This window comes from Macrobrachium nipponense, chromosome 26 (genome assembly GCF_015104395.2).
Source record: "Macrobrachium nipponense isolate FS-2020 chromosome 26, ASM1510439v2, whole genome shotgun sequence".
Classification (NCBI taxonomy): Eukaryota; Metazoa; Arthropoda; class Malacostraca; order Decapoda; family Palaemonidae; genus Macrobrachium; species Macrobrachium nipponense.
The window spans coordinates 47,036,175-47,046,119 of record NC_087215.1 but is presented as its reverse complement, the minus strand read 5'-3'; the positions used below and the strand labels follow the sequence as shown (position 1 = coordinate 47,046,119).

The 9,945-nt window shown below is 43.8% G+C and overlaps 1 protein-coding gene across 3 annotated transcripts in view; it reads left to right on the top strand.

Moving 5' to 3' along the window:
* LOC135200259 (organic cation transporter protein-like) overlaps window positions 1-9,945 on the top strand; it is a 90,055-nt gene that overhangs the window by 9,350 nt on the left and 70,760 nt on the right. The window lies entirely within an intron of this gene.

Here is a 9,945-nt window from a genome sequence, read left to right as displayed (position 1 = left end):
AACTGTGGTCAAATCTTCCTATGAAAAGGGCACAGGGGGCGGGAGGGGTGTCTGCTTTGCAAAGGAGGGAAAATCGACCTAAATTGGGGAAGAGGAAAGGATTATATAGGACAAAATAACATTGGTGAAGTCTATTCAGAACCAAAAATCATACGAATCATTCCAACTACGACAGCAGGAATGGATGGATGGTAGTGACAACTTGCATACGAGATTCCAGTCTAAATCATCAATTGAAAAAGGTTTAGTGATTTGCTAATTAAGTCAAAGACATAAAGACGGAACTTGAGATTCGGATCAGGTTTTATAATGCAACGATATTTTTTAAGAAGCGTTTCAGATCAGTCTTTTTGTATATATGAACCATTCTAGAGGGCTTGTCAGGTTCCCCTACCATGAAGCCATGAAATCTTCAAGGGACGTAAAGAGTCCCATGTCAATAGTCATCTTCTATCAGATGAAGGTGTGCGTCCTCCCCCCTCACCGCCAGCGACACCCCCTAAAGTTCATTGGTGCTTGGCGTCACCTATTCTGGCACCAATTGGTCGGAAGGCCTAAAGAAGAGTGCCGGACCCAATCACATCCAGGAGAAAAGATATTGGGGATTTGTGAGCACTTGAGGGGAACTGAGAGAAATAATCAAGGCATACGCTTGTGTGGTAGGGAGTTTGGCCAAAGAATTGGGCAGAACTTGGATCTGCTTGCTGCCCACTGTTGGGTTCCCCCTCAGCCACTAACTGTGTAAGTTATCCTAGAATATAGATACTGTGTTAATTCAAACCACAACACCCAAGTTTCCGGACACATTTTTCCAACCCATTTCAGGCCCCGTAGCCCGCCCGGGAGCTATCCTAGCCTTGTGAGTCACGAGATAAATTAGATGCGCTTTTTTGAGCTCCAAAACAATTAATCACTTTTAAACTTTAAAACTACCATGGCTAGAGGGTTGCAAATTAGTATGTTGATCATTTACGCTCAAGTCATCAAACATACCAGTTTGCAGGTCTCTAGCCACCAGAGCGTTTGATTTTTGCATGATCCACAATGACACTAAAGACCCACATGACCCAGGATGGGGTCATAATTTTGGTTTCAGTCGTGGAGTCTTGTGGGGTACAACTTTTTTATGCACTAATTTCTCAATCATTAGCCAACTGTGGGTCACTGTGTTTGTGCCAACTCGATCATTAAACGCAGAATGATATCAGTGAGGTACAATGGTGTATAATACAAGAAGCACGAGGGCCCACATGACTGAGAGTGATGGCAAAGGCAAGAGGGACGCTAAAGCTGTTCAAATTAGTCTGGCAAGGGGTGAGAGAAATCACGAAATAGACAAACAGAGTAAACTAGCCCTTATTAAGGCCTACCTGGATTGGAGACGACGGGGTGTCGGAAACCAGACAAATGTGAGTGGCGCAAACAATGCTGCCATTGAAAATTCTGAGCAGCAAAAGTGTAATAAATAGTTCTACATCGGAGGGGAACTGTAGCAGTTATTGCCCATTCCCAAATTCGACAATTCCAGATCCAAGGAGGACTTCCTGTTGATTGAAGCCTTCATTGAAAGCTTGGAAAGGGATACTGAGTTGGACCAACGCACAGAGAATTGCACAGACCACCGTGAAGATGACCAGAGCCACAGCCAAGGTGTTGAGGTCTCTGAAATGCAAAATGAAGGGTTGGGAACCATTCAAAAATGTCCTTTTCCAGAATTTTGCCCTAGACAAGGATGAAAGAAGAGAAATGTGGAGTGAGTTATCATCCAGAAATTTGAGTGAGGGAGACTATTGTCGACTATGCCACCCAAATTTCGAGTGATTACTGTCGTGAAAAAATAAGTGCACTAATTTTCCATGACTGAATTCTGCCTGGGCGCCTACTTAAGAAACTCCACATATACCGAGTGGCGGCAGGGACATGATGGTTCTTGATTTGATTGCATTATTCTCATAGAAATTATTAGTTCATAGATTTTGAGGCCATTGGAATACACACTTGTTTATTGAATTGTCTATATTTTAACTTATAAAAAAGAAGTAAGTTCTTATAGTAGATTTCAATGATACGAAAAATGACTAGCTCGCAAGAGCACAATCCGCTTCTCACCCCTCGGAGCGTCCTTCATTATAGAGATCCTGGGTGAGGCAGATGCGAGTTGGTGAGCTCTGGCTTAGGCAAGTTATCATCGTATTTCACAAGGCAATTGTGAGTGTCATGCATTACTGTAAGTAATCAGTGTAAATCCTTGCCATCGTTGGCATAATGTTTCAGCTATTGTTTTTTGTAATAGTGGTTCTATTCAGGATTGTGATTGAATTCATTTTTTCTGTAACATAGCATTTTTTTAATGTTCTAGAAGGTTCTCGTGGCTGCGCGGCCATGTGTTACTTTGTGTTATTGTAAGGGCAATACGGCCCCTTTCTTCCATTTGTATATGCCTTTATATTAGTAGTTATGAGAGTAGGAACTTTATTTTTTTAATCAGATTGTAAAATTGTAGATGTTTGTAATTCAGTTGTCCTTGTGAATGGGCTGGGTACTTATCTATTTAGGTGGGTCTATCAGCCAACTCCATCAGCCACTTACTAGTGAACTAGTCGCAGATTAATTCGCAACATTTGCCCTGGTCCTTCGACAAACTGGATAGACCTAAGCAACCAGTCCCCAAGCAATGACAGCTGGATTATGGTTTTCATTGTGTTGATAACATATCACTCAAAATTGCCCTCGAACCTCCCACAAAACGCAGGAGTGGAAATTGAATTTTACTGAAGACCAGGTGGGCTAATATCTAGCCTATCTTCTGAGAAGTTACTGTTCTGGGGTTGGCGATACCATCTTGCCATAGTTTATCTGGGGTGGATACCTTGTCAGGGTCTGCTGCAATACCTTCGGATGACAGGACATAACCATAGAAGTTAACTTTCAGGGCAGCTACAGTGATTTTGTTCTTGTTGAGGGTGATGCTGTATTGATGGCACCTGGTCAGCATTTTGTGTATGTGTTGTAGGTTGGAAGGGAGATCCTTGTCAGACAAGAAGATGTCATCCACAACTTTCACACAGTTGGGGATCCCTTGTAAGGCCATATCACCATGGTGGCAGTATGCATCACCTGTCACTAAAAATCCCATTGGATCATGGCAGTGCTGAAATCTCCCATATGGAGTTATAAAAATTGTCAAATGGCGGTCGTCTTCTGCCAGCTCCATCTGCCAGTAGCCATGCAGGGTAGACAAACTGAGAATTTAGGTGAGTGTGATCCACAGTGATGTGAACTCCTTTGTCCTTGGGTACCAGGACCATGGGGTGGCACCATTCGGAAGGTTTGTCGCCTGCTGGTGTGATGATTCCTTGTTTCACTAGGGAGTTAAGTTATTCTTTCACTTGATCCCCAAGGGCTAACAGAATGGGCCTGGGAGTATGTACCGCAAACGGTACAGCTCCAGGTTTCAGGTGGATCCTCACTGTTATTTTCTTTAGCGGTCGAGTCTGTAGGTCAATCTTGGACGTGAGAACGTCGCTGAAATGGCGGAGAAAATAGTCCTTGGCAGCGGCGGGTGATGTCATAGCGGAGGCAGGGAACTTGAGAATGGGCTTCAGGAAGTCTGGTGACATTATGGCAAGGGCTCAGCAATGTCCATGGGAGATAAGGATGGTCTGGATACCCTTGGTTCACATGTATGGTTGCAAAGCACGACTTATTACCAAGGTGAAATGTTGCCTGGAAGCATCCCACAGTTGGCGTCATGGGGAATCAATCCATTTGCTGTCACAACATCTGTCATGGGTGGAAAAAAAGTGTTGTCCTGGGTATACGGAGTGCATCCAAGTGTGTGGTGCCGATCACTGTGATATCTGCTCCTGTATTGGGGATTAGCTGAAGCTTTGATGAGATATCTCCAAATGACTGGGAGACAGTAACTGGTGTGGGGGACTCGTAACTGGTGCTGGACTTGGTAGGTGGTGAGGGACAATTTCCACTTGGGCTTAAAGGTGAGGCTGCATCCAAAGTCTGAATTGTCTTGGCAGACCTGCACATCTTCTTGAGGTGCCCCTTTTTCTGGCAGGTATTGCATTTAGCTTCCTTAGCAGGGCATTTCTGAAAGCAGGGCCAGTGACCTGTGCATCTGCATTTATTACAGGTTGCACTCTTGGCTGGATATTGTCTGGAGTCGTGCTTGTGAGAGCAGTATTGACAAGGGTCACTGTTAGAAGACTGATGAGAGTGTTGGTCTGGAGATCGCTAAGAAGTCCTCTTCTGTAGGCACTGGTTCCTCTTGTACGAAGATACTGTGCTCACCTGGCTAGTGGAAGATGCAATGGCTGACGCAGTTGCATGTGCAGATTCGTAGGAGCGACAATATGTCACAAACTCTGAAAGGGTGGATGAGGGTTGGAGGGGTATAAGGCATTGTGTTAACTCTTTGTCCCTTATGCCCATCAAATTCACCATCTGCAATTGCCATTCAGTACACGAAGCGAGGTTGCCAGTGCATAAGTCCACTTCATCAGCGAGATCCTTAAGGCATGCATAGTAGTCTGCAAATGATTCTCCAACAGCCTGTTTGCAGGACAATAATTCCCTACGTCGTAATGCTTCATTTCTGAGGCTGTGAAAGTGCTTCTGCAGTGTATCCAACACCTCTGTAAGGAAGAGTGATGTGTCATGAGGGATGCCCAGTGTATGCATAAGCAGGCGTTGGACATCCAGGGAGATGGAAATCCTAAGGTGTATTAGCTGGGAGGCTTCATGTAATTTATCAAGTCCAACTAAGGCTGCATAGTCCTCGAAACGGAGCCTCCATTGACGAAATGCTTGATATGTTACATCTTGTTGCAAGAGGGGTGGAGGGTGGACCCTAGGCTTGCTGGTAACTGTAGGTGTATGCACTGCAATGCTAGAAGTTGAGGAAACAGGTGTGACAGGGTTGCAGATGTCGTATCAGGTTGCTGGTTTTGTGATGCCGCAATTTGTCCTGATAGCAATGTGAAAACATCCATAAATCGCTGGTTGTCTTCCTGGTTGTCTTCTGTTGTCAGAAGGTCTGCTCCTCTTGTCTCCATCGTTCTTGCTCTTGCAAGCTGGAAGTCTAAAGAAAATGTATAAGATGTAATATATCATTATCTGGGCCTCCTGGCCTATTGGGAGTAGGAGGAGGTGGGAGGGTTGGGCTGGTACTGTCATCAGCTGCAGTGGGATGCATTGGTCCATCATCCCTCATCGGATCCTCTGTCTGATCGTGTGTATGATCGTCTGTCTGATCTATCAACTCAAATAGCTGTTCCTCTTGTGGAGACATGTTGAGTCACGTATCGTATGAGAACTTTATACAATTCTCTGTATGTAAGGTAAGGAATGTTCCACGAGTGATCAAAAATAAAAATCTTCGTTACAGTGGGCTTGTGAAATGAAGCGATAAGACAGCGAGTGAGAGAGCGTATGTATGCGTATATGTGTTACCTTGGTGGTGGTAGGACGGTCTGGGTCCCTGGGTGGATGGGGTGGGGGCTGGGCTGTTGGGGTAGGTCGCTTGCCTTGTACCTCAGTCACCATCGATGCATGAGAAGGAGAATGGGACATCATGGGGTCGCGAATATCGAGCCTGAATTTAAATATCCTGCCGAAAAAGTGGCAAGGATGCATCCTAATACCACATTGTACTGCACTGCACTGTAATACACTGATATATAACACTGCACTGCACAAACACTGTAGCACTCCTAGAGACACTGTAACGACTAGCAACACTGTTCTTGAGTCACTGTAAGAGATCCAAAATGTACAACGAGAGGTAATCACTGAGCAATGGCGGCTGTCTTATTGAATTTCGACCGGAGTTGACTGGAGTCTTTCGCTGGAAAAACTCACTGTGCCATGTTATTGTGGCTTGTAACCCTGCCACATATGTCCATGTAATGAATGGAACAAAGGGTGAGGAAATGAAACTGTAGATTCTTAAAATCCCATATAATGACAGCCACAGTGATGTGAAGGCGGAACGAAGTTCCACGCTTCAATCCTCAGTGACAACAGGACAGGAACTGATTAATGCATCATATAAATAGGAATGTCTCCATGATGCGTAATGAAACAAGTGGTTTTACAATAAGTAGAGTGTAAATGGTGAAAGGATAAATGATGCAAAGTAAATAATAAGGTAAGCAATTCTCTAAATTAATAATATACATGTATGCATGTAACCTGTATATGCAATGCAATTGTAATGGTATTTGATATCTATACACCTCCCACCCATCGTCGCCGCTATTAATTCTTCTGTAAAGCAAAAGTGTGCTCTACCCATCCTAACCAGCTCCAGGGGGACCCAGTGCCAAGCAACAGAGGGGACCCAAGGGAAGGGGGGGAGTGTGGATACAACAGGGGGACTGCTGGCAGTGCTGGGGAAAGGGTTACTTGAGCGCCCAATGCCCCTCCTTCAGACAAAGAAGCTGTTATGGGTATGGTACAGCAGATCACCTGGTCAACCAGTGCTCAAAAAAACGGCGCTGCCCCAAACCACGCGCCTCCTCCCACAAGGGGAAGGGGAATGTCGCGGGGAAGATAGGAAGGCAAATAATCCCCTTCTGGCACTCCAAGGGCCAGCGGCAGCAGCGACCAGAGAAGAGAATGCAGGCCCTGTCGGAGTAGTGCCACCCCCAATCAGCTACTAGGTGGGGGTCTCTCCCCTCCAGTGGGTGCTCCCACTGCCACCAGGGTGAATATATCTGTGAGAAAAACAAGGCAGCACGCTCCACTGCCCCTCCCTCCCACAAGGGTGGAGATGCAGTACCTGTTTCAGAGGTGGGAATGGGAACAAGGACATACTATGCCTTATTAGACAGTGGAGAATGTGTTCCTTTGATCGAGGAATGCTTAGTGATGGGCACCATTACAGCATCAAAGGGAATGCCTGTCGATCTATACTGAGAGGGATCATATGATCACACTATAAAGAACTGTACAGTGCAGATCTCCCTGGGCAGACGAGTTTTGGCTCACAAATTCCATGGGTGCCTACCACCCGCATGGATGCTGTTTCCTTTATACTGGGAATTGGGTTCTTGCCCGAGCACAGAATGGCTCTCTATGGGATCAAAGGAGGGGGAGTAGAAGTGTCAATGTCTGTAGGAATGAGACAATACCAACAGTTTCCCGTCCAGGGCGAGCACCGACAAAATTATTGCAAACAGCTGTCAAAGCAACACCTCTGAATTACCGCTGTTGTATATGAAACATAGTGAGAGAATATCAAGATGTGATAGCGGTAGGAGAAGAGCCTCGTGGCAGAAGTAATAAGTTACCTTTTAAAATAGAAACAGGAGATCATCCCCCTATTCGAAATAAGCCTTATAGAACTCCTGCATGTCATGAACACATAATTGGGGAAACGATAAGGCAGTTTGCAAGAGTAGGGTATTATTCAAGAAAGTGAGTCTCCCTGGGCTTCTCCAATCGTTTTAGTTAAGAAAAAGGATGGCTCTCTCAGGTTGTGTTGTGTGTTGATTATATAAATGATTGAATGCCGTTACAAAAGATAATGCCTATCCATTTCCCTCGATCGAAGAACTTTTGCTTATAGTAAGGGAGTGTAAATTTTTCACCACCTTATAATGAAATCCGGTTACCATCAAATCCCCCTAGATGATGAGAGTAAAGAGAAAACGGCCTCTATAGTAAATAATCAGCTATTATGTATACAATTTCCCTCTTTTTGGATTAAAAAATGTTCTGGCTCATTTTTCACGAGTTTTTGTATATTCAGACAATAACATTGTAGTTGGTGCTACTGTAGAGGAGCATTGAGCTATCTTGATAGTAGCTTTAGGAGTAATAAGGCGCCATGATATGAAAATAAATTTAGAGAAATGTAAATTTTTCCAGGTACATATTAACTTCTGAAAGCCTTAAGTCTTGTGCCGATAAAGTTGTATCAATTAAAGAATTTCCACACCGGAAACATGTGAAGGATGTGGCCAGCTTCCTGGAACTAACAGTTTATTATATGAAATTTATAAGAGATTTTGGGCAGATAGCAGGGTCATTAGATGAATTAAGGAAGCAACCTGATTTCAAATGGGGTGAAAAAGAGGAAGAACTCTTGGCTTATGCGAGGTTCAGTCAACCTTTTTTGTTAAGAAAGACCAGTTTGTTTTGCATCACACGCACTAAAAGGGGCAGGGAAAAATTATAGTACATTTGTTAACATGCCTGCTAAGTTTGTTGGATCGAGCAAATCCTAGAGTTTGGTATCATAAAGATCGAGCATATTCCTGGGCAGAGTAATAGTGTGGCGGATGCTCACTCCAGGAACGCCATAAAAGCAACAACTCGTGCTGCAAAGCACAAGGAAGAACGACGAAAGAAACCTCATGACAGTGGCACAGGCAATGCCAGCACTAATGCCTGCAATGTTGCAACAAATTCAAACAATGACAATTAATCAGATGTAAATGTGATGCATAGAAAACAGGAATCTCGCAAGCACTCACAGGTGAATGGAAGTAGCTGAGGTGGCAGCTGGTTAAATGTAGGTGCAACTCCGTCTGGGGGGTTCCAGAATAAATGCCCAGAGAATGAAAGTGTGGTTGATTTTTGTGGCTGGAGTGTGCGAGGGTTGGTTGAAAGTCAGGGGTCTGAAGCCTGGATTAGTCAGATCAAGGCCTGTGTGAGAGGTGAGAGTAACGAGTTCCTGAGTTTTGTGCATTTGTCAAAAGATGTGTTCTTCACAGCAGGATACGTCTTGTTATCTAGATATGAGAAAAGGCCCTGTGATATCCAGGCCTAAGTCGTCCTCCCTTGAGCTTTGGTAGAGACAGCCATAAACATGATTCATGTTAGCCCTTATGCTGGACATGTAGGCATAGAAAGATCTTTAGAAGAGCCCATCAGCACTTCTTTTGGGTTGGCATGCGTAGGGACATAACTAGATTTGTAAACAACTGTCATGTGTGTAATACAATAAAAAAAAGTACCAACATGTGATTACGAAGGCCCATTGTGGCTTGTGGTGCCAGTAAAGTGGGATAGAGTGCATATGGACATGGTAGGACAACTACCTACAGTGCAAGGACAACCTAGTTATATTTGCATTTGTGGATGCGTTCACATGTTTCACACATGTGTATGTGATGGAAGACAAGTCAGCAAAAGAAGTGGCTAGAGCATTGCATTCCCTTGTAGACCGGTTCAGATGTCAAAGAATACTTGCCTCAGACAATAGCCGTGAGTTCTTAAATGAGATAATTTACAAATCTACAGCTCTCTTACGAGTAGGCCATGTCACCATTGGGGCTTATCAGCCATCTGTAAATGGGTTATAGTATTTCCAAACTTACCAGAGCTCTCTGACAGGCCGTTTGGGTCCTCCAACGTGTGTTTAATCTCCACATATCTGCCAAATTTATAACAACAACGGAGATAAAGCCATTTCTTCCATTACAGATATCAAATACCATCTTTTCTGTTACACAGAATTCTAAATCAATTACATTAGTTCACAACTGATAAAAAAATTTTTATGCAATAACAGTAAACAAAATAAGATTTTCTATCAACATGGCATCTCATTTTGGCGCTGTTGCCAATATTTCACACAGTTCCATGTGCATTTAAATCCACAGATAAGGCACTTGGATTCTCTATAGGAGGCACTTTCAGTGATCACTGTACATGTCTGGAGGCAGTTCTCCTTTCTACAAATATCTTGATTTCTTAATATCGTAGGTATAGAATAAATTGGTGATCAAGGAAACATGAAATAAAGCATAACAGAGTGAGAAAATAAACCATGGTATACTGACAGATCTCTCTCTCTCTCTCTCTCTCTCTCTCTCTCTCTCTCTGACAAAATAATAGATAGGAAAGAATGAATGAATATTGCTTAGATAAGGTATGGCAAAGTTTTGGCCTGACTTAAGTGTGGAGCGACTTTGACACCGA